General features: G+C 36.0%; 1 long non-coding RNA gene across 2 annotated transcripts in view; it reads left to right on the forward strand.

The window, feature by feature from the left end:
* The window catches only part of LOC121671787, a 131,424-nt gene extending 108,417 nt beyond the window's left edge, over positions 1-23,007 (forward strand). For both annotated transcript variants that reach the window (XR_006018605.1, XR_006018606.1), the window contains exons 3-4: positions 22,312-22,451; positions 22,996-23,007. This is a non-coding gene — a long non-coding RNA (uncharacterized LOC121671787). The remainder of the gene's footprint in view (positions 1-22,311; positions 22,452-22,995) is intronic.
* The last annotated feature ends 1,175 nt before the right edge of the window (positions 23,008-24,182 follow it).

Here is a 24,182-nt window from a genome sequence, read left to right on the forward strand (position 1 = left end):
AATGGAAGGGGCAAAAAAGATATAAAGAAGTTCTAGCTCAGAAAGGTAATTCAGTAAACTTTAAATACTCAATTAAAAAAAAAAAAACTTATTATATTGATGTTGCTATATTGAAGTAGTGGTTGTAGATAATAGGGAATTTTCCTGTAGCTTTTCCATGTCTTGGGCTAACTTGCAGTAACATATAACATCTCCTTGTACAAATTACTGTAAACTAGTAAAGATCCCTACTGTTTTTGTTTTGTTTTGCTTCCTAAAGCCCCCTGCTGCTGTTGATTACACCTAGATCTGCTACTGATTGGAACTGTTAAAAGGCAAAGATAGTGTGGATGGTTTCTGAATCATTTAATTGTTGAACTAATAAGATGTTTTCACTGGGACCTAATAAAACAGATCATATTAATAAGTATGTATAGTGTCCATGAAATTTCTCATGGCTTTTCCATAATTTTTGTAGATATGAATGTAGGAGTCCCAAGCTTGGTTAGTTATGTTTTTGAATAATATTACTGGATGTGGTTTCAGGAGAGAAGGGGGAGCGTAACCTACCTAAGACAGTCATACAGTAGAGATTTTTCTTACTTGAGTTTTTATATTTTTAGTGGTCTGTAAATGTTCTGTGGGCATATTGAATTGACTAGATAATTATATGGACAAGATATATTCAGTCTTATGTTAATGCTACTTTTTAATAGCTGTATAATACACACTGCACTTTGTGCATGTGAATCTTGAAAAATTGCTTTCCTAATACAGTAATGCTTGCCAAATAATGTCCAAAATTGGCCTAGGGCTATGTTGGCTTATCATGAAAGAACCTCTTCTCTTTCAATGGTCTGTCAGTGTCCATGCAACCTCTTACCTCTGGTTGAAAAGAAATATATGAATACACACAAGGAAGTACTAAAATGAGAAGCCAAAATGGATCATTATTCATGAAAGTTAAAATTTGATTTGGTGGCTTTCCTATAATCTTGGTTACATTATTTTTTATTTGTAATCTTAATAATTTTTTGAGAATAAAGGTGAAATTAGTACCTGGGGAGGACAGGGAAATGAGAGGAGAGGGAGGGAGTCTAAGGCTAACGTAATGCCTTGTAAATCTGCAGCAAAATTGATAATCCGATTCCAAGCATCCAGAAAATGATGCTGCAGAGCAACTCTTGTATATCTGGGGGGGTGTTACAGTGGAGAAGTCCACCACCCATTATGACTTTAGATTAACTCACTCTCTTTCCACAACTTCACAAAATTGCTTCCTCTTCCTACATAAATATAATCCCTCCATGTGCTTTGGGTAAAGTAGCAGTAGGGACCTGCAGAATCCGCAGTTTCCAAATTGTTCTGGTCGTGTCAGTCTGATCAGCTAACCTTTTCTTTGCCCATTCATAGCCTTCATCTCAGACAGATCTGTGTCACCGACATTTTAAAATTTCATTAAGTTTTCATTTTACCATTTTGTATACATTTGCCTCTGACAGTGAGAACAAATTCTGTTTTCACCCATATTGCTTTTTTGGCAGCCATTTTACTTTCCATTCAGCTGAATGCTGTAGGGTTTGAGTTCAGAAGAATGAAATTATTGTTCATAACAAGTGCTTTCTGATAATTATTTTCTTCATTTGTGAAAAACATTATTTTGCATTCTGACGGATAAGATCTTGCAGCCTCTTCTTTTCTTGTAGTCCCTTATATTGAAATTATCTTGTAGTAAAAGGAGTAGCATCATTTATCCAGCAAAGGTAGTATTTTACCTATACAGTAATATATATGTTGCATTAGCACACCTCATACCCACATGTGTGCATATTTCTGACTACTTAAAGAATGGGAGGAAGAAAAAGTTTGAAAAGTCATGCTTAAGAATGTAGTGAGAGAACTGGAGAGAAGCAGTGTCATGGTTTTAAAAAAGAAATTACATACTTGATATATAGTTCAGGGCTGATGCTGGAAGGGGCAGAGCTAATCTCAGTATTGAGTGGTAAAGATTGGTCATTTCTGTAGCACTCACATACACACACGCTGTTTATGGAATGTAAAGGATTTATTAAAGTTTTAAACATTAATTATTGAATACATGTTATCTACAAATTTTGGCTTTAAAAATTAGAAGGCAGCATGATGCAACCTTCAAGAATAAAGGAGCCAATCATCCACTTTGCACTCTAGCAGACTTTTAGTTCCTTTGACCAACTATCCACGTTAATTATTTGATTAAGAGGAACAAAATAAAACTCTGCTCTTGTTTATAAAAAGCTTAATATAGAAAAGAAAACAAAAATCTGTTTATCACAAGCAGATAGCGTTCCTTCTGTTTTTCTCTACTTTCTACAAAGATAAATGCATTGGTATAGTGCTCCTTCAATGAACTAACAGCTCGCAGGATCTGTTTCCTTTCTTTGGCCTGGGTTGTCTTAGTTCATTGAGCTCATTTTTGCAGAGATTATTTTTTACAAGACTTGCAGGGGCTGAGAATTTTGAACCATATATTGTAGATAACAGGAAAAATAGATTCAGTTTTTAAACTGAGATAAAAGATTTGAAAAAGGGATTTCTGTGGAGTTTTCATTGATAGGTAAGTTTGTGTCAGTCATTCTGTTTAAAATTGGGAAAGTATTTTTGTGAACTACTTTCACTTACATTTGTATCTGCTGATCCCTTAAAGGCCGGTGTTTGTTGATTCCTGCTGAAGATTCTGCAGGTGGAATTTAGTTTCACTGGTGTTAAATATAGTGTAATTTGTGTCTGAACCCACTGTATTGATAATGTGCACTAGTTTATTACTAGAATTATTTTGGACTGAACCTTTGAAAAAGAACAGGTATGGCTCTTTGTGTGGGGTTTTTGCTCTTCTCTTCTTCTCATATAAAGCATAAAAAAATCCAAGTCAAACAAGAAAAAAAACCCCAAGAAAAAAAACCCAATCAAACTCAATAACAATGCACACCCTTCAGGAAAAAGAAAAAAAAAAAAAAAAAAGGAAAAAAAAAAGCCCAGCACTCTGCAGTTATTTCATGCTTGATGCCATTTAAAATGTTAGCATTTTTTTCTTTCTTTTTATGTTGCCTCATAGTTTGTTATAGTACATTAAAGTCTTGCAAGGGATGTATAACTGCATACTAAAATCAAACAGGAGTGCTAACTGGAAGCTCTCTTGGTGCTTGTGCATAAGCTTTCCAAGTGCAGAGAAGCAGCAGCAGATCCTTTGTGCTTCTGCAGAGTACGGTAACATCCTTTACCTTAATCCCTGGCAGCATCACCTCCATTTCTTTGGCTTGTCATCAGCATCTCTAATAGAGTAAAACTCCAATGCATGTAGCAAGAAACGAAGCGTGTAGGGAAAAAGCATAAAGATATATTCTTGACTGAAATACTTCTTTAACTTATTAACAGACAAGTGTGCATGTCAGAAAAACACACTTGTTTGCCGGGAGTATATGCAATAGCTGATGGGTAAAGAAACAGAAACCTTAATGGCTGCTTGTGTTTAGGTCACTGTTCATTCATTCATTTGTTGCTGGAGCTATGAACTATTCATATGTTGCCACAGTATGTTACTTACACACGACTGATGGTGAAGGAAGTAAGAGCTAAGATGCTTCACAGACATCGACATCGAGGGGATTAACATGTCTGCTTCATTAATATATATGTGCATACATTAATGTTGAAGTATTGAAACTGTTTCAAATGAAATTAAAAACTCTCTTTTGAGGTCTGCTACAGTCCTTAGAAACATTTTAGATTTTGGCGTCAGCCTTACCGGTTTCTTAACCATTTTACTTTTACTTTGCCAGTGGGGATACAAGTGCAGACAGAGTGCTCATCGCTTGCCTGCTGCCTGGTTTTCTGTTGTTTTTCCTTAGCTAGGTCTGCTCTCTGTACTTGCTAGCCATCATTAAGCATATATGAATCCCTGTGGAGTGGCAGGCATGGATTCTGTGAGTGACATTTCTGGCAGCATTTTCCTTGTATATGGCACCAGGCCTGATTTTCTGAAATTTTAAGCATCTATGATCCCCATTTGCTTCCGCTGAAGCTGTAGGTACTCTGTCCTTTTGGAAAGCGTGCTGCTCAGTGCTAAATCTCAGGCAGTTAAGGGAGGAGAAAGTCCTGGAAACTTACTTAGCACTCGTGTGACAGCCGGTTCTGTATAGCAGCAGTATCGCCTGTGTGAAGGCATTGCCTCTCCTGCTGTATTAGCTGCAGATCCAATAATCTGCCCCTGTGAAACTAGTAGTGAATTGTTTGGTAATGTTTATTGGAGCTCTTTAAAATATATTTGCAATGTATAAAACACTTTGATATATAGAAGCTCACATCCTAATAAGATTACATTAAGTATCCTAATAAGATCAAGGCTTGAAATTATGTTTTTCCGGATTTGAGTGATATAAATTAATTTTAGTTTAAACCAGTGTCAGTGTTCTTAGATGTTCGTTATAAATACTCCATTTGCAGTTTATGTGGGTCTGCATTTAGATTAAAAAAAATCAATTCTCCTATTAAGACAAGAAGCATTTTCTCTTCCTCTTCTTCCAGTATGCTGCAGCTACAGATTATCAAGGCAGTGCTGTAATTATTAAACTCAACCAGTGAATTATAGAGAGAACAACAGTGGCTGATCACTGAACTCTGTTGGCACTGGCCTTTCACTTCTCATTTAAGTCTAGCCTACTATATAAAATGAATTCATTATTGTCAATTTAGATCCCTTGTGGAAGCTAATCCACATCATAAAGCCATTCTACACAAAAGTGAATTCTCTTTAGGAAGACCTTACAAGTACATGCAAACTAAAATATGCAGGAAACTTCCAGTACAGACTAAATTAATTGTTACTTAGACTACCAGGGTGAAAAGCTGGATTAGTTCAAGAAGAACCCCACAGTCACAGCTCTGCTATGACTTCTGTTGGTCAGAAGTCCGTTCCACTTTTTATTTTATTGCTATATCTGATTTTTATGTAACCTATTGCCCAAAAGTACGACTCTGAAGGACTAATTCGGTCTTTATTTCTTGTAGTTTTCAGTGTTAAAATTTGGTGCATAAAGTCAGGGGAGAGGCTTGACTAGTTTCAGTATCAAGAAATTCCTCTTCTCCTTTAATAGTCTGGTTGGAGATATCTTTTGGACTTGGATAAATTGTCCTCCGGGTGGGCCATACTGGGTAAAGGTATTAGTGGGTTTATGCCGAAGTACCTGTACATATGTAACTAAATTATTTGGTTATAATCACCCTTCCGGGTGCACCACCTGCTATGTCAGACCAAACCTAAAATGATATTCGGTAGCAGTGCATATACCTTGCAGCTATGTCAGAGAGAGTTTTGTTGGGTTTTTTAAACGATCAGCATTTTGGTACACTAGCATCTCTATTGGTGTTTTTTACCAGATTTAATTACTTAAATATAAATTATTGTATTTGTCTCTTCCCGTCAGCCCTCATGACCTGTGATCTGGATGGTTTTGTTGATTTCATTTTTTATCTAAAATATAAGTATTTTGGAGAAGACAAAATTTTACTGTTGAGCGGCTACTTTTATTTCTTGCTACCTTTTAATTCACAAAAAGGTAAAGATATCTCCTATTAGTGAAATTTACCTTACTGGCCTGGTAACATTTCAAGTGCAGAACACAAATATAACAACTCTAGAGAAGGTCTGTTCCAGTTTTATGCCTAAATGCCAAAGTTTTATGTGCAGTATAATAGCAGGGAAGAGTTGATTCATTGCATTTACCAATGACTGCCTCAGATTTCCTTTTGTCCTGTCCAAATACAGCTGAGGATGTTTTTATGGATGCCTCAGCTTAAGAGAAAACAGTGCATATCACTGTCCATTTGACATGAAGCAGTGGACACAGTGTAAAATTATTTCTGTACTTGGATTTCTCCAGTGTCAGGCATGGATCTTTTCAAGATCTTAACAACTTTGTTCGCTTAAGGACTTTGTCCTGAGCTATGGAGCAAGAATAGTAATGACCTCCAAACTCAAATATCCAATACTCATTTTACGCTATAAGCTAGAAAATCCACTTCAATTTCATTACTCCACCTGACTCATTATCAAGTGAAGAATTTGTGGTAAATTTTTTGGTGAATTTATTGTTTGTTTCTTTTAAAAATTGTTTCTCTTACAGTGTGCAAGGAACAGTTTAATTCAAACTTTTTCATTGTAAGAGGCTAAGAATGTTGGCATCTGTGTCTCTATAAACATATTTAAAATTTCAAGGAGAGTTTAAATATTTATGAAAATATAAAAGGTAACTTAAAAATAATACGTTTCTTTTAGAAACTGGTGGCCAGAACTTATCTGCACACAAATTACTTTTGGGAAAAGAGAGGAGCATACTTAGAGTCAGTTTTAATATTTTTAATGGTTTTCACTTTTTACTTTGCAGATTATATAAAGCCTTCAAATATTAATATATATTCAAGATTAGGGATTTATAGGCTTCTTTCGTTTACTATACATTTCTTGTATGTGAAATTTTCATGGTCTCCTGATTCTTCTGAATTATAGTTATTGTGCATGGAGATAGCTGATGCTGCTGATAACTTCTGATCACATAAAAAAGTGAAACTCTTGGCCCAAAGATAGCAAAAGCCATTAATTTCTTAATAAATAGCCTACAACTGGAAAGCATGCATGCTACAGGAAAAAGACCACCTTTTTTTCCTATTGGTTTCAATTTCATGGGTTTTGATGCTCTGATATTCAAAGCAAGCTGAATTTAAATGCTTGTTTTTCTGTGATATTTAGGTTTTTTTTGAAACAAGCTCAGTATTTCACATGGATAATATATCTGAAAAAGTTACAGTGGTGGAATTATTTCATCATTACATACTTTGGGTGGGGTTGTTTTTAAAGAATCTCGCTGGTTTATTTATCTCATTTAACTGCTGATCTCATATTTATGTAAAGAAAGAATTTAGATTTCTTTATTACTCTTCTCAGAAGTGAGTGGACATGACTGAACTGTGCTCCCATATCCTATAATGAGGCTCTTGTGTGATTTTTCACTGACACTTAGAAAAAGACTTAATCATTATTCTACCCTTTCTTATCTTTCATTGTGGTACGGAACATTTCAAACACAGACCTTTCCCATCAGAAAGCCATCCACAGAAAAGATGGATATTCTTGAAACTAATGTTACTTTAGTTTCTGTATTTTGAGTATTTCTTATTTTCCTATGGTGCTACTTTCTTTATATACAGGCAGATTTTTTTTTCCAGGAGTAGATAGTTATTAGCTATCCCACATGGAAAAAAAATTCAAGGGTTTTAAGGAATAGCTGTAGCAATTGCAGGAGAAGTGTATAAATTATCATCTCTTTTGGGTTTTTTCCCCCTCTCAGTACAACTCTTACTATAATTAGCCAGCATTTAACAGCAAATGTTTGCTTTGGTTAAATTATTCAGAACATTTATTTTACTTGTCAAAGGTTAGATCAGGTTGTTGTTTGAACTGGTAATTAAATGCAGCCTAATACACTGTCATATTTATATGCACTATCAGCCCTGTTTCCTCCTTATTCAGTATAATTTTATAATGTTTAGGGCTGACATTTAGACTTCCAACTCAAATCCTGTTTTCTTGTAGAGAAAGCTAAGATTTTGCATTTCTGTTTCATTGTACATGAATACACTTAAGAAAATAAGAATTAGGGTTGTTTGGAATATCACAGCTATGGATTTCATTGTCATAAAATCAGTGAAGGCCCTTTGAATATTTTTATTTGCATATTTCAGTAAGTCATTACACAGCATCTGGTATGTATTAATTATTTTCCAGAGATTAATGTGAGGTGGACAAGTGCAGACGTCTCCTTTACTAATTGAATATCTACGAGTCACAGTAACATACAGTATATTTAAATTACATTCCCAAATCTCTAGCAGAAATGTGCATAATACTGAAATACAGAAAGGTTCCTAAAATAGTTACATAGTGGACTCAGATGAGCAAACAAAATTAAAAAGTTTCAAGGTAAGGGATCCTCTTGACTCTAGAGCCGTGGGCCTTGCACATGTGCATTAGAGTACTGAGCCTGGCTATTCAAGTTGATAAAATGAACAGGAATTTTAGAGTAGCCAGGATTCAGCCTCTGCACTTTCTCGTGACCCTTTCAGAAACTATGTTCCACGTGCTTGTATTAGACAGTCATTTAATTGAATTGTCATGTATATAATATGTCCATTCCTTTTTTATTTCTGCCATTATAGGTTTATTTTCTTTTGGTCAAATTTGAACAAAGAAAAAATCATAGGGCTTTTTAAAAAAACTTCTATGCTCATTGTATGTGATATTGTTCAATGTCTATGAAAGAAAGAAGGCTGCTGTCCAGTTAAAAAAGAAATAACCATAAAATTGGATCATTAGCATTTCAACAATGCTTTTTTCCTACCCTGTTTAGACAAATATTTCTGCCTTCTGCAGTGCATTTGTGTGGCAGCTTTCTCTTCATGTAACTAATGAAGTGATATGTATACATTACAGCCTATCTTATGTTTTAGCATTTCTAAAATGTTTTTTTTAAATCCTACCTATTGTACTTAATGTGTTGAAGGTGCAGGTTTGAAAGTCTTTCAGTTCTGTCAAGTAAGAGCTACACTGATTCGTAGCCTTGTTAAGAAACAATTCATACTTAATGGTAGTGAAATCCTAATTTATCCACTGTCATGGTGATCACCCCAGACAGTATTATGTGGTTGCAAAAACTGAGACAGGAGTAAGGGCAAAACATATAAGCGCTATCTTATAAAGCCAAGATCCACACCTCAGTTCCTGCACATATGATCTCAGAGTAGCAGAATTGATTTTTTTTAAGTTGGGTTGGTTTCTGGTTTTTTTACCCTTTCCTCCCCCCTAACCGTATTTTTTATAAAACTGGCATAGGCCACCACAGGCCACAAGGTAGAAAGATACAGTAAAAACAGAGTTAAAAGTGAAGTGTATTCTTGATTATAATTATAGCATTCCTAGCGTGACACTAAAGAAACTCGATGTATGGTGCTCAGTTTGTTATTTTGCAGCTTGTTAAATTTTTATACTTCGTGGTTGTGGGAGGTAGCTAAAAACAAGAGAATATTCTGTGCTCTTACAGAAATCATTTTGACCTCTAGGTAAAGTACATTTATTTGTGTATACATCATCTGAACTGTGAGTTGTTTTGATTGATGTAGTAGATTGCATATACATATGGCATAGAGAGGACCTGGGTTAGGGTAAAAGTTCTGGGCTCTTTCATGATGGACTATCTAAATATAAACTAGAATAAAAATGAGTAAATTGATTTTAAGTTGTACAAAAGTGCCATACAGGAGTAAGTCCTGGGATGGTTATGACAGACTGTGTGTGCCTTTTATTTGGGAAACTGATCTTCAATTAAATTATTGCTGTATTAAAGTTTAAGAAGTATCCACACATCTGTTACACCAAGGTTAGTATTTTTGGGAAGGAAAATCAGTGTAGTTGTTTCAGATGCTCTCTTAAAGATCATTAGTACTATGAATCAGAAGTAGAGGTTTAACAGCATGGCACATATCCAGGAAAGTAGCCATTTGTAGGAAGTAATAGATTTAAAAGTTTAACATGTAGAATTAGGGTGTGGATAAGGTCTAAGGCATTTTTTCTGTGAACTGAGGAGCTTGGTGGTCAAATGATGCTTCAGTCATGAAAGAAACAACCCAACAAAGTGAAAATCTCTGTTCTTTCCTGCACATCTCTCATGGTCATTCCTTCTGGCTTTGAGAATGCCAACAGTTTTAGTTAAAATACTGGTTTTTCACCTGTGTTACCTTTTATAGGGCAGGCTGTGTATGTATCTTTGGAAGGTGAGCGTTCTTTCTTCATTAGCTCTTCCTGACGTCAGTGCAGTGAGAAAGCTACACTAAATACAGAGTCAGTGTTGCATTTAAAGGAGGCAAGAAAGTACTCTTTCAAACAGACTGATGTCACATAGATATACTAGATGACATTTGTTACAAATAAATTACTTACTGTTACTGTGTTCAGTTATTTGAATGGGTGAAGGGAGTCTTACGTGGGGTTCTTTGAGAGAAAGAAAGCTGACTTGGAGTAGCCTAGCAAAGGAGTGATTTTCTGCCTTTCTAAATAATTTCTTTTCAATCATCTTTGTGTTTTGACTTTCATTTCTGATAAGATCCTGTCAAAACTTCTAAACCAAAACTTGGGAATAAATAATATTAGTTATCTGGGTTTGTTGTATTCAGTAGTTTGCACCTAAGTGTGGCTGCTAAAACAGAACAGGATTTCCCTTTTTCTTCCCCAGCAAAGAACAGGAACTTCCAAATCACAGGAGTTTGGATGAGTAGGCAGAGGATCTGCTGCCTTCGAGCCTTCTTGGCAACAGGTGGAATTGTGATATGTGTTTGACAGAAAATAGTCATCTCAGCTAGGCAGTCTTTGTCTGTTACCCCTCTTTTGAAGAAAGATCTATCCCCTTGGTCAACTTCTTCCTCCTTTTCCATCAGGAAGCTAAGAACACCTGCTACTGCCATCTTCTGTCTTCCTTTTAGGCAAAAAAGATGAATAATACATGACCAAAATTTCAAAAGCAGCTACTAATTTTAGGTGCCCCAAGATGCCGAGCCTTACTATTAAGTAAGAAAGAAAAGTGAGAACAGATCACACCTATATTCTATGTGCTTGGTTTCTTTCCATTTACTTCTGGATGCAGTTCAAAATTCTGATTCCATTCTTCTTAATGCGCTGAGTGGTCCAGAGCCTGGCCACTGGTAGGTCACTTCTCTGCCTCAACTAGGGCACTTCTCTATCTCAATTATTACCAGAAATGCAACAAAAAAGCAAAAAGAATATTTTTTCTAGGCTTTTGCATATGGCCAGGTTGAGATCATACAGTCTGCACCAGGAAAAAGAAATCAGAAAGCTACCTTTTTTGCAAAATGGTCTTTCATGTGTTGGGAGAGAAAGAAACGAATAAATTTGGTCAGAAGGACAGGAAAAGAAAAAAAAAGATTTGTAAAGAAGATTGTGAAAGCAGCTATTTTGTCCAGGAAGAATCAGAATGCTTTCATCATTCAGATATTGGGATATTTACCTTAAATATTCTTAAAAAGTCATACTGATCTGTGTAGCACAGACAAGGAAACTATCTGAAAAGGCTTTCTAAAACCAAGAAGAATTTAATCAAGGAGGTTTCCAACCATAACTTGTTTACATCAGTTATATTTTTTTAATAAAATGGGCTTAAAGGCTTAGCCTCAAAGGTGTTGTCAGCTTTCTGTGAGGTATAATGACAGCTGTTGTTCCAATACAATTCATCAAATCTATTTACTGTTTTGTGGGAATTCCAGTTCTTTTTGTTGGTTACATGCAACAAAACTTGGTATTCAGAGAACACTGAGAGATTCAGTCATGTCACAGTGATTGGTGAATTAGAGAGAGCACTCAACTAAGCCTAACTTATTTAGGAGGCATCAATCTATTGTATTATCTAATAAAAATCAAAAAGCTTTCAAGAATCTGCCTGCTGTTCTGCTCTCATTCCCCAGAGCAGAGGAGCATATACAACTCTCAGGGCAGTGGATCTCTTAGCCAACAAGACCTAAGGTCTTGTTCTGCTACTTACGTGTTGTCCACGAATGTCCTGCAAAACCAGGCTTTTGTTTCTTACTGTGTAGTATGTGCTGACCCACTTCTAAAGCAAAATAAACCCAGGACTTAGGGTAAAGAAAATAGTTGATGATGATAAATTTACTGCCAAACCAAGAAGCCCTTTTAATTGCAACTCACATTTATTAATATTTCCCCCTTTTAACAGTGTATTTTATCTGTATTCCTGAATTAATTTATTTTACGAATTCTTATTGTTACTGGAAATTGATGGTAAAGTTCTGCAGAATTAAATAATTTTTTTAATAGGCAGACTTCTGCTCCTCTATAACCTTGCAAAGTACTGCTTTCCTACTTGCTGTTTAAGAGCTTCATTTATTTCAGGTTTTGAGGTGGTACAGGCAGCGTGCTTGATGTACCATGCTGCTTGCACTGGGGACTTCTGTGCTTGTGTTTTACATGCTCTGGCAAGCAGCAGGGACTGCCCAGAAAATATTTTAGGAGGAATAAATGCCTCTAAGTAGCAGTGCATTATAGAAATCATTGTGCTACAGGGGCTTTGTCAGCCTGGCTTCTCTGTGCCTGAAGACTTCAGCAAGACCACTTATTCCCTTGGGAGTTTGATGTGCATGTACAGGAAAGCAGAGAACATTTCATCCAGCTGCTCAAAAATTTTAATGAGAATATGAGAGTAGGAAGAGAGATGAAAATAAGTTGTAACAGATAACACTGTATTAAGAGATCAAATTATTAAAGAAGGAACATTATTGCACTGTCATTTTCTCCCATTATAATACTGCAAACCTTGGCAGGAATTAGTACTAAGAGTTCCTGACTACCAGAAACACAGGCGGTGCATCAGGATGTATTGAGCAGCAAAGTTAACTTTCTGCAAAAGGAAGAACCTGTCTTATCATCCTTTTAGTGGCATAGAATACAGTGATACGTTCCTACTACAAGAACCCTGAGTAAAATGTTACTCATAGCAGAGGTGGTATCTTGATATAATGTCTTCATGCAGTCAATTACCTGCTAAGTTAGCAGGTTTCATCTATAGCTTGTTTCCAAGTCTCAGAGGTTTCCTTTGCTTGAGGTATTTTATTTTATTTTATTTCATTTCATTTGGATACTGCTCTTTGAAACTCACTACATCCTAGATATGAGTAAGCATTGTACAAAAATATTGAGCCTCTAGAGGGGCTCCTGTTTTTGTTAGTGCTGGTGGGGCAAGGCTGAAGAGAATCAGTGTGAGCAGGCAGTACATGACAGAAATACTGTACCTTACATAGACTGAGCCTTTGGGTGTGAGAGGGAGCATTCAAGGGAAGAAGCTTCAGTGTATTTTTTTACAAGGTGTAGCCCTACTTTGAACCTTTTTTCCTTTGAGTATGACTTTTAGACATAAGTAAGCCACCATTTCTATTGGCAGAAGTTATGGAAAATCCTTGCAGTCTGCAGTCATTGCACTGCAGCAGAATCAGAGTCAGGTTTTCCTGTGTAAGTCTGATCTGAATTCACTCATCAGGATTGGATCACGTAGCTGAACATGGGTTATGGTTCTTCATTTTATATAGAAACCTGGTTGTATGGTGCAAAACAAATTCTGCCTCTCTCTGTGCCTTTGAAAGTGCATATGAAATTCTCATATTCTTTAGCAAATGAGGTTTACACCAACTTTCTTTGTACCTCAGCATGATACCATGCTGCTTTAGCATCTGCATATCTAGAAGAGAAAACTAGAAGAGAAAGATTTGATGTAAATGCTTCTGTGCGTGCGTGAACATGCTGGTGTTTCTATAAAAATTCTGTCAACCCCTGTAGGAAACTGTTTTCTAAAAATAGTGAAAGAATAAAGGCTGAATCCAAGATTAATTGCTTACTACTTTAAAGCTGTGATATCCTAGAAACTTATTTCGTTGAATACACTTTTAGTGTCTAAGCTAGTTACTATCATTTTGGGTAAGGCTGCAGGCTAAGCTGCCATTTTTTCCAGTTCACTGTTTTGATGATTTCTTTCAGTCTTGACGTTCTTTGGCCCTTTGAGTTACATATGTATTACTAAAACATAAAGTGTGTAGCATAGCACGGGGCCTGTGTGTTCTTGAAAGTAAAACTCTTAAATACTTAAAAGCATACCATAAAAAGCAGTAAACCTAACCATATTTGGAAGAAGAAAGATTTAATTTAAATTATATTTAACTATTTTGTAATGAGGTAGATAAAATATGTTCTAAAGTAAAGCAAGCAAAGAATTTATTTAATGAGTTTCCAATTGTTTGAATCTTTTTAATATGAATAGGGTTTTTATCACCTCTAGATCACTCTAAGAAAAGGGAGTAGCTTTTTAGTTGAATGTTGTAAAGATCTGAACTCTTACGCCATTTTTCCTTCTTCTCTTTCACCTTCACTAAGGCAAAACATTGTTTCTTTGAGTTTTATGTCATAGGTTGTATTTTCTAGGCTCTTAATAGGTCTCCTTGCTTCTCTCTGAACTGCAGCAGCTGGTCCTTGTCCTGTGCTATCTGAATAAAGATGGGTATAGTAATCCAGCTCAGGCCTTAGCTGTGTCAGACAATGGGAGGGGATTTGCACATCTAATTTTTATCAGCTGTTCTGACTAAGAGGAACCTTTCTCTGAGACTTTAGTTGAAAGGAAGGAATGTGAAAATGCATCAACACAACGTTTTCACATCTGGTGCTAAATGTAGTTTCTGTGGGTAGAGGAATGTTCAGGGCACGGGCTACATTTAGCTGTTGACTTTGGATCTTCTTTGTTTGCTGGTGTTTCTTTTTTGCAGTCAATGTTAGATCAAAGTTGTGTTCTCTTGAGAGCTTCACTGTGGATCTGTCACATAGGTTTGCATTAAGAATAGGTGTAGCTCTGTGTTAGGGCTGTAGGATTTGAGGTTATTTTTTTAGCCAGCTTTGGCTGGCTATTTTGTCTTCTTTGGGGTTTTTTTATGATACCATACTGAATACATAACTGTAGTATCAGGGATTTAAGATGGTTGATGCACTTTATACTTTTCATTGTCACCATTTTCAGTGCAGAAGAGAGAAGTTGTGTAACCATGAATGTCAGGTTACGCTGTGCAGAGCATTACACCTTGAGAAAAATTGTTGACCACGGGGAGAGGAGGGTTGTGGCTATCAAACTTACTGGTCAACATGATGGAAGGATTTTGATCCTCTCTGCATTATTCAAGTTTTTCTTCCTTAGTCAAACTAGTTTTTCTTGCAGAATCACATAACCTCAAGAAAACTGAAAACCAGCAGGTGTGTGAACTTGTTTCCTGCTTGTATCAAATGCGTGGAAGATTTCCTGTCTTTGAAATCGATAGAATTTTAAGTTTTTATTTAAGAAAAAGTTTTTTGTCTTTTTTTTTTTTTTTTAAACTATCATGTGAATTACCAAGAGAATACATTGCCATGGTCCCAGGCTATTTGTGTTGTTTCTTATCCTTGACATTTTAATTCACTACTGAATTTATACTTTGCATGTTTAAGTACTGGTAAGACATGAAAGTTGGTAGGGTTAAAACTGTAGACAGTGCTTTAAAGCTCCTATGATAATTGTTCGTAGGTATGTATTCCTTTACTGTGGCTCTCGAGACAACTATTTAATAGACAACATTTGAATAATACAAATGTGCGGTTGGTAAAAATGGATTAGGGTTTCAGGGTGGTACCAATGGGTGATATTTAATATTGAATGACATGTATTAAGACAAATGCTTTTATATATAATTTATTTGGCATTGTAAATGCATTTATCTTGTGAGATACAGACTCCCTGTTGCCACATGAAGTATTCTGGAAAGGTTTGGAGTAAATAAATAATAAAACCACTTTGATATACAATCTAACAATATTAAATATTAAGACTTTCACATGATTGATTTTAATACTTAATTAACTTATTTAAAGTCCAATGTAACTCTGTTTTTGTATTAGAGATCAGACAGGCAGAAGTTAAAATGCAGGAAATGTTATTAAATGGGACAAAATTAGTTGCATTTAATGACCATCAGACTCGCTGGCTGTTAACCTGTCCATCAGTGGCATGATCTTGTTTGTTTTGTTCTGGATCCCAGCTGATGTTAATGTTAATCTGCTCCACCATGTCAGACCATTTTTTATGTTTGCATCATTCTATTTTAATGATACATAATCTGATACATTTTCTAAAAGATAACAGACTTGCTTTATGCTATCCAAAGTTTGTCAAATTGTGCACTTTTCTTCTGACTTAGTAAGTGTTCTTCCCCAGGCATGTTTCTTCAGTGGGTGGTGGCAACCTGTGGAAGTGGCTGAGTAGGAATCTTAGCTGGTTTTGAGCTGCTCTGTGTGTGTGGGAGGGTTGTTTGGGTTTGGTGGCATTTTTTGGCGGTTTTTCTCTTGGAGGCACTGGAACTAGTATTTTCTGTATTTAAATGGAGATGATGGTAGTAAAGGCCTCAAGTGATGGAGAGCTGAAGATCACAGTGCTGTGAGATAGATGGTGTCTGTGGCCTAAGTAAAAATCACTCCTAGAGCAAAGAAGAAAGCAGTGAATATTACAGTAAGAACAGATTTTTCAAAAATGCCTATTAATGAGTATCCTGGTAAAATATCCAGCTTGAAATAGATCAATGGTCCTCTTTTCCTCATTTGCCAAAGTTCATGTTCAGGACTGTCTTCTACTCGACCCTCTAGTTAGCGTGCTGTTTATTTTTGGTTTTTTTAATCCCTGGTTTAGGAGGAATAATTTAATTTTGCTAGTGTAAGAAAACCCATGATCTGGGACTGCTTCTAGATTATTTGGAAGACATCTGTGCTTCATTGCTTTAAATAAACCCAATGCATGTTTATTCTCCTAATATTTAATTTCTAACCTACTTTAAAATGTTTTCACATTCTGGAAAATCCTCACTTCTGTGTTCTAACATGCTTGATTACTTCATAAGCCACAAATGAGGGGCAGAGTTGTGAACCCTCATAACATGATGCTGTCAAACTTAACAAAACATGCATAAGACCATTACCACATCAGACACTTGCTTTTAGTCAGGTCGTCTTAATCAATTTGACTTCACAGGGCAGCTAATTTATCACTTAGCTAAACAAGTATTTCCCCTACTTGTCATCAATTTAAGTAATTAAAATGGTAAACTTTGCTATATGGCATGAAATAAAGGCCCAAAGATAATTTGGAGAAGGTGGTTGATACAGTCTAATAGAATGAATGCAAAGTATTATTAAAACACTTCGGTACGCTTCAGTAGTTTTCAGTAATGTCATATTCAGGTAGCTTTGCTGGTACTGATGGAAAGAGATTTTTATTTTTAGCATATCCAAGATTTAGCAGCATTGTTCAGCTTTGTCCTCAGAGCTAGTGGGTTCTCATTTTCCTTTCTTTAGGCATAAAATATTTTGCTCTGTTGCTTGATTGTTTAGAGGTAAGAGGATGTCAGAGAGCAAGAGTGGGGCAAGTGCTGCAACCTGTGCAGTGCTTCAGCCCTCATCCTGAGTACGTCCCCAAGCCTGCAGTTCCTCTCCTTCCATTTACCACTGGAGATGGGGAAGGGAGGGAAAATGGGTGTTATAAAAGCTTTGCCTAATTCTGTTCCACCTACTCAGTTACACCTTCAAAATACCCTTGCTGAGACTGATTATACTTTCTAATTTTGCCCAAACAATATGAATACTCTTCACTTCTTAAACATTAATTTTGATGTGTTTTGGTGTGTTTCATGCTTTGAGTAAATAATTTTTCAAAGTCCATATAAACAGTGATGCTTAAGGGTGGGTTTTAGGTTTTTTAAATTGAAATAATTTAGTCACTATTTTTGAAACAATGCTTTTCATCCATAAACTGCTTATTTGAATACTGAATATTTCTATTCAGTATCTGTGACAAGTGAAGACGTTAGTGAATGTTTTATGACATGAAATAAGGTACAGTATTCATGTTCAACTGTGCTATGTTTTGTTTAAGAAATGCTGATTTATCAACATTTTTGAGATTAGGGTAGTCTTACCAGTTGCTCTTGTGGTAGTGAATACTCTCACTGCTAAAAGAATGCAACAATTTTTTTTTTGTTTTGTTTTAATTTTCCATCTTCTTAATGAACATCGATTATAATCAGTTTATTATGTGAACATTTATTATAATCTTATTATAGATTAGTCTTCTGCCTTGTACAGTTCTGTGTATTTGTTTTTGCCATGTTTCACCCAGCTCTGGTCCAAAAGTGATGGGTGCTTCACTGGCTGTACAGCTAATGATAGAAACATATCTCACTTAGACTTTTATCTTTGTCTTGTATTTCTGTCTATCTAGATATGACTTAATAATGGAAGATGAAGTATGGCTGAATTGAGGCTGTTGACCCTGACAGTCTGGAGAAGAAGTGGGTTTTGGTTTTGAATGTTTTAAATGTAATTTTGTTTAAGCATTCCAAACTCATGGGTTTGTATACAGGAAAAATGGGAATGCTAATGAAGGCATGATTATACAAGACTGATTTATGGCTAAAGGTGGTAGAAATCACATAATGTGCTAGAGTAGCTAATAGGGAAGGCAAAATATTTGTAAACTCTTGGGTGAATAAACCTTCTCACATCTAAAAAAGAAGCAGGCAACTTCCAAGTAAGTACTAAGAGTAAGTACCCAGTGAGAACAAGGAGAATTCTCTGAGTTAGAATGGGTATGTTAAATCAGACTATCTAATGCAGCAAGTAGTTAATTCTGCTGTGTAGAAAGGGGTTGTTAGTTAGGTAGATGTCAGTAAACATCAGTTAAGTTTTTGCTAATGAAAACAGGTTGGTATTCTATCACTTATGGAATACAGAGGAGGTCATGGGAGAGGGGGTGATGTGCTATAAGCAGGTATCTCCACAGAGCCCTTCTGATATCTGGTATGGTTCTTCGTTGGAGTCCATAAGCCTGTCTCTCGAGGGATTTGTGGTCTCCATTGAGAACAGATGTGCTGACAAGCTGCCTTCACTGAAAGGCAGACAGGATTCACCCCATGTGTGTTGGTCGGCGAGGAGCAAACCTGGGGCACTGTCCTTGGTGGCACAAAAAGGCTCCCCCTACTACTTAAGTTCAGTAGCCACACAAAGAGTCTCTATGTCTGCCTTTTCCTTGGGCTCATGAGTGTTTCTACTAATTTCCCTGACTAGATAAATGTTTCATACATAGCCTTAATTATTTTTTCACGTGTATTACTGAATAGTTGAACTCCCAGTTGTGGGAAGCACGCCTGGTGTTTCAGTTTTTTAGCACTTCATTTTGGAGGTTTAAAAAAAAAGAACAAATAGGTTAAAGTGTCACTTTGAGCTTTCACTGAGATGTTAGGGTTAGCCAGTATCAAGTCTTGCAATCCAGTAATTGAATTTCAGAGTTTTATAACATTTTTATTGTTTCACATTGAGAATGGTTTTAAATTGCATCTTACTTAATATGAACAATATGTTATAGGCCATTACAAATCAACCACAAACCTGTAAAGAATTAATCTGTCTCAGAGTAAGATCCCAAGTGTAATCATAATTGGTTTAATAGTTCTCTTTGCTCTTTGTTAGAAGAGCAGAAAAGAACGTAAGTGTAAAACTGTGTAGAAAATTGCTTGGACTAAGGAGTGAAGACTAATAGGTAGTGATACTTTTTTTAACTCTAATCATATGTATCCATAAACAAACACAAGTAACTGATTAAATCACTGTGCAGATATCAAAAGTAAATCTATTCAGCTGTTTAAAACTGCTCTAACAGTCTGTAAAGTAAATTATGGTTCTTATAGACTGTAAAGTATGGCATTTGGGGAGTATTTTAAAAAAAAAGAAGGTGGATACAGAAGAGAACAATATAGAAGACCAAACTTGCTAGGGCTAATTTGATATATGGATGTAAGACAGTGTAAGTCTGAAACATACTGTGTCTTGACTAAGTGGTGGCTGCTGAAACTACAATGACTGGTAAGGTCATTTTGTGCCTGGTTCTCAGTTTGAAAGACACTCAGGGTTGTCCTTTGTTCAGATTGTGTAGCAATCTCTGAAGTACCATAAAAATAAAGAGTTAAACTTAAGCAGCACAGTTTGAAATAAGCTTGTAAGTTTTGTGAAGACAAAATCAATGGATCATTAGAAAGATATTTACAGCGATATAGCTAAAGGAATGAGAGCAGCAACTAAAATACCAGCAGGAGAAAATTACTTCTGCAAAGTTGATGGTGGGTTATGTTTTCTTTTTTTAAATATATTATTGTAAGTTTTTATTATTTATTTAATATATCAGGTATTTGTAGACATCTCTCTATATTTTGTAGCCATAAGACTACAGGCAAACGTTATTTAAGGGGCTAGCAAGTTTGTAAATATTTTTCTTCAAGATACCATTCGTGCAGTTTTCGTTATAGTTTAAAAATTACATAGGAAACACATGATGTGTACATACATTCATGGCACATTTTGTTGAGCCTATTATAGAGTTGTTCAAGGCAGTTTTGTGTTTTAGTGGTGTGTTTTGTCATATAATTGTATGATTGTTATAATTTGACATAAAGGTGTACCACTGCTCAGGTGGTAAGTCCTACCTTCCCTCAGTTCCTGGCTCCTTGTTCCCAAGACCTTCACATGTTCTCTTCCAGCTAAACAGAAGTGAGAGATGATGTGACCATTTCAACACCACAGCAACACAGGTGCCAGGGCAAATAAAGGATAAAACCCTCAGGGAATATGGCTGAGAGAGCATCCTTTTGAAAACAGTCTGGATGCACTGGTTTCAAGGAAATGCCTACTAGTGGCCCAACTAGGTTTGTTTATTATTTAGGGGGTTTGGGGGCTTGGAGGGTTTTTTCCGCATAACTTACTAGGAAAATCAAGAACGTGTAGAGTATAAAAAGGTCTCAAGAATCCCAGTTCCCTTTCATTTATTGACAGTAAACTGAAGGTATAAAGCCTACACGGTCAACACCATACCTTCTAGGAACCAAAGGAAAAGCATAATTGAAGTGATTTCAAATTCGTTAATATGCCAGTCCTGAAAGTGTAGATGCATACCTCTTTCTGTATTTCTTTTTTGATTTCTTTCTAAATACAATTTTCTTGCTGTTAGAAAGTTATGGTACTTGTAAACAAAGCAGTTAGGGTAAGTGATATTTAAAACTCATCTGGTGGTTGTAGGTAGCTACTTAGTGTGCTTGGGCAAATCAGACCTATTTAGCTGGCTTAGGTTTTTTTGTGTTGCAAGTTAATAAATTGCTGTACAGTGACTAAAATGCAGTCTTGGCAAATGTACTCTTGCACTATTAATGCACTGGAAAGGTCGTTTCTCCTTCTTATGCGCTGATCATAACCTTGTCTGCTTTTCACCCTTTTATTGGCATCCTCTTACTTGTTGCAGCCAATAGTAGCTTCCAGCACTCCCCACATGAGCTTCTAACATAGTTCTTGTTCAGTTGCTTGATAGCGATGTGAATGTCATTCAGGGGCCTGTGAGGATGAATCCGCATCACCTACTTCCTAAGGTTTCAGTTCTGCCATTACTCCCCTTTTGGCCTTCATTTTTGGAAGATGTCTTTGTAAATGTTCACCAGCTAGTTGATTATGTTTCTTAAAATGCATCCTTAACATCATCTTTCTAGAAAAGTATCATGGTTTAAGGAATGGTATTCTCCAGTTTAGTTTTCCCAGTGAAACCATTGCATGCCACGCACAGCTCGCTTGCTCACTCCCCCCTCCCCCTCTTCCCTGTGGTGGGATGGAGAGAACTGGAGGCTAAGTAAAGGTAAAGATCACAGCTTGAGATAAGAACAATTTACTGGAAACAGCAGTTTCCAGTATAAAATGAGATAAGAAAATTGACCAGTAACAGCAACAATACTAATGATAGAGGGTACAAGAAAAGAAACGTTCTTGCTCACTGCAGAAAGCCCAACAACAGGTGATGCCCGACCACTCCCTCCATCGCAGAGCTGACATTACCCAACCACTCCCTCCACCGTACTTACTTAACCAGAAAAAAACCTTTCTTCCTGGAAGAGACTCAGTTCACCCTGCACATGGCAATGACATGACATGGTACAGAATAACCTCTGGGCCCTAGCCATGCCACCTCCTTGCTACTGCAAAACCCTGTTCTGGCCAGAACCAAGACAAAAGCTAATATAAATCTTGATAAAATCAAATTTACTTATCAAGCCAATCAGTATTAACCCAGTCTCTTTTTGCATGTCTGCCGCTGTTATCTCATACTTGACCTACGACTTCTGAAAAAGAAGTTACTAAAAGGAGGATTTTCTGGGATGAGAGGTCTTGAGTCCAGAAGAGTGATGATGATTGTCTTTCCTCAGTTTTGCTCTATAATCTCCATCATGCCCAAGAACTAGCATCAGCTCTCCTTGGAATCAGACTAAAAGATGAGTAGGGAAAACTAGAAAAAGGAAGGAAAAGAGGCTCTTGCTCTGTTTCACAGTCTGTCAAAGCCACACTTGGACTTCTACTTGCAGTGTGGTATTTGTAGGTAGTATAACAATTTTTTTGGACTCTAAATATTGCAACACTTAAAACATTCAAGTGGAAACACTGTTGTTCTGCTATTAGACAACTAATGGTGATGATATGCCTGGAAAGTAAGAGGAGGTTTTAAGTACCTTTGCTCTCGAATTGTGTGATTTAAAAGTAGCTAAAGGAATACTGAATGTTTCTCTGGTTTTTTCCTCCAGATAAATACTCTTCAGTTGGAATTTACTACTGCCAATATGTATCATTCTGTGTCAGAAACCAGTCACCCTTTGCAAACAGAGGAACAAGAGATAGGCATTGATCCCTTGCAGAGTTTTTTGAACAAGCCAGGGGAAGGTGAGTTTTGTATTTCTGTACTTTTTTTAGAGTTTATACCTTATATAAGTGTGTCATGATAACTGTACCTGTCATAATTTGTTTAATTCTCTCAATGAAGTTGAACAGGGCAACTTAAAGAACATTTCACAGAGTATGTGTAGAACACTCTGACACTAATGAAAACCACGAAAAGTCAACTTTCAATTATAGACAGAAGCATTAGCCAAATGTTTAATGCGCTGTCATCCTTTTTTAATCATAAACCAAACACTGACTTCAGCATAAGAATATCGAAATGGAGCATGGCTTTATGTTACTTTCTCAAGCATGGGCTCTTACACTGCTTTGGGTTTAGGGATCTTTTTTGTTTGTTTGTGGTTTTTTGGTTTGGTTTGGTTTGGTTTGGTTTGGTTTGGTTTGGTTTTTCTGGGGGGAGGGTGTGGTTTTTTTGATTCTGCAGTAAATTTCAGTATGTTATTTTGAATGAAATTATGCAAATTAAAAGGCTGATTTTTTGTTTGACTCAGCACCTATATTCTTATTTAAAAAATCACCTCGAAGTTGAGATAAAATGAACAGGCTCTAAAGGTAGAAATTACTACATAGCCTAAAGTAAATTAATTAAATGCAGTATTTGGAAGACCCTAATGAACAATGAGAACAAACTGCTTGGATAATGCACACGTGTCTGTGTTGCTCATCTTTTCTACTTACTTGCTAGTAGTGACAGTATAGTTGGTTCGAAGAAAGTGATAAGCTTAGTGAGAAAGCTCGTCCTTGTCATGAAAACATTCCTCAAGTATTCAGTTATACACAGTGGCACCTTAACTACCTGTAATTTTCCAGTCATTGAACACATGTACCAGGAGGGCAAAATAAAAAATTTATTTTAAATTACAGAGTTGAAACAACTTTGTCACATTTTCTAAGTCCCTCACCCAGATCAACTACTCTCTGTGGGTGTATCTGTCTATAAATCATCTGTTTACTAGTGTTTATTAAAAAGCTATGTCAAGTTTTGCTCAGTCATGTTTATTACTTCAGTTTAGAAGAAGCTGATGTTTTGCTTCAAAATATATTGGTAAAACTTCATTGTCCCTTTGAGTTAATTTTTTCACTATTTCTTCATTGGTTTATAAAGCTTCTTTAATGTTTGAAAATGTGAATGTACATCTAGGGGAAAGTATTTTAAAACCTGACAATTAAATGGAATAGCTTTTCTAGGTCAGTGTTTCTTTTCTATTATATTTGACGTCTTAACGATATGAAGCCATTTTAACCTGATCAACTAAATGCTTTTTTGTACATATTTTTAGAAATTTGAAAATAATCTTTTTCAATAACCTAAAATAATAACCATTTTCAAGAGGAAAAACAGTTTGCTTCTAGTCTACCGCAGTCAAGAAAAAGATGAACATTTTCTTCTGATTTCGATTTTCTTTAAAAAAAAATATTGGCAGTTCTCTCAACTCTGTTTCAGGAAAAAGCAAATTTTTCACCCTGTTAAAAACCACTGTAAGTTAATTTTACCCTTTATTGTGCCCAGAAGCGATTAGTTACCTTGACTGAAAAGGTTTCTCATTTTTATCCCAACCTTAACATTTCTATGACATACAAAGTTATTAGGATTGAATTGATGTTTAAAAGTGCCATTAATTCATTTACCCCAAATGTTCATTAACAATGTAAATGTATGCTGATGTTCTATGAGACAAGGAAGTGACTAATGACTCTTCGCACTAACAACACTTAA

This window comes from Corvus kubaryi, unplaced genomic scaffold, assembly GCF_017639235.1.
Source record: "Corvus kubaryi isolate FWS band 111438036 unplaced genomic scaffold, C.kubaryi_AGA036_p1.0 37398, whole genome shotgun sequence".
NCBI lineage: Eukaryota > Metazoa > Chordata > Aves > Passeriformes > Corvidae > Corvus > Corvus kubaryi.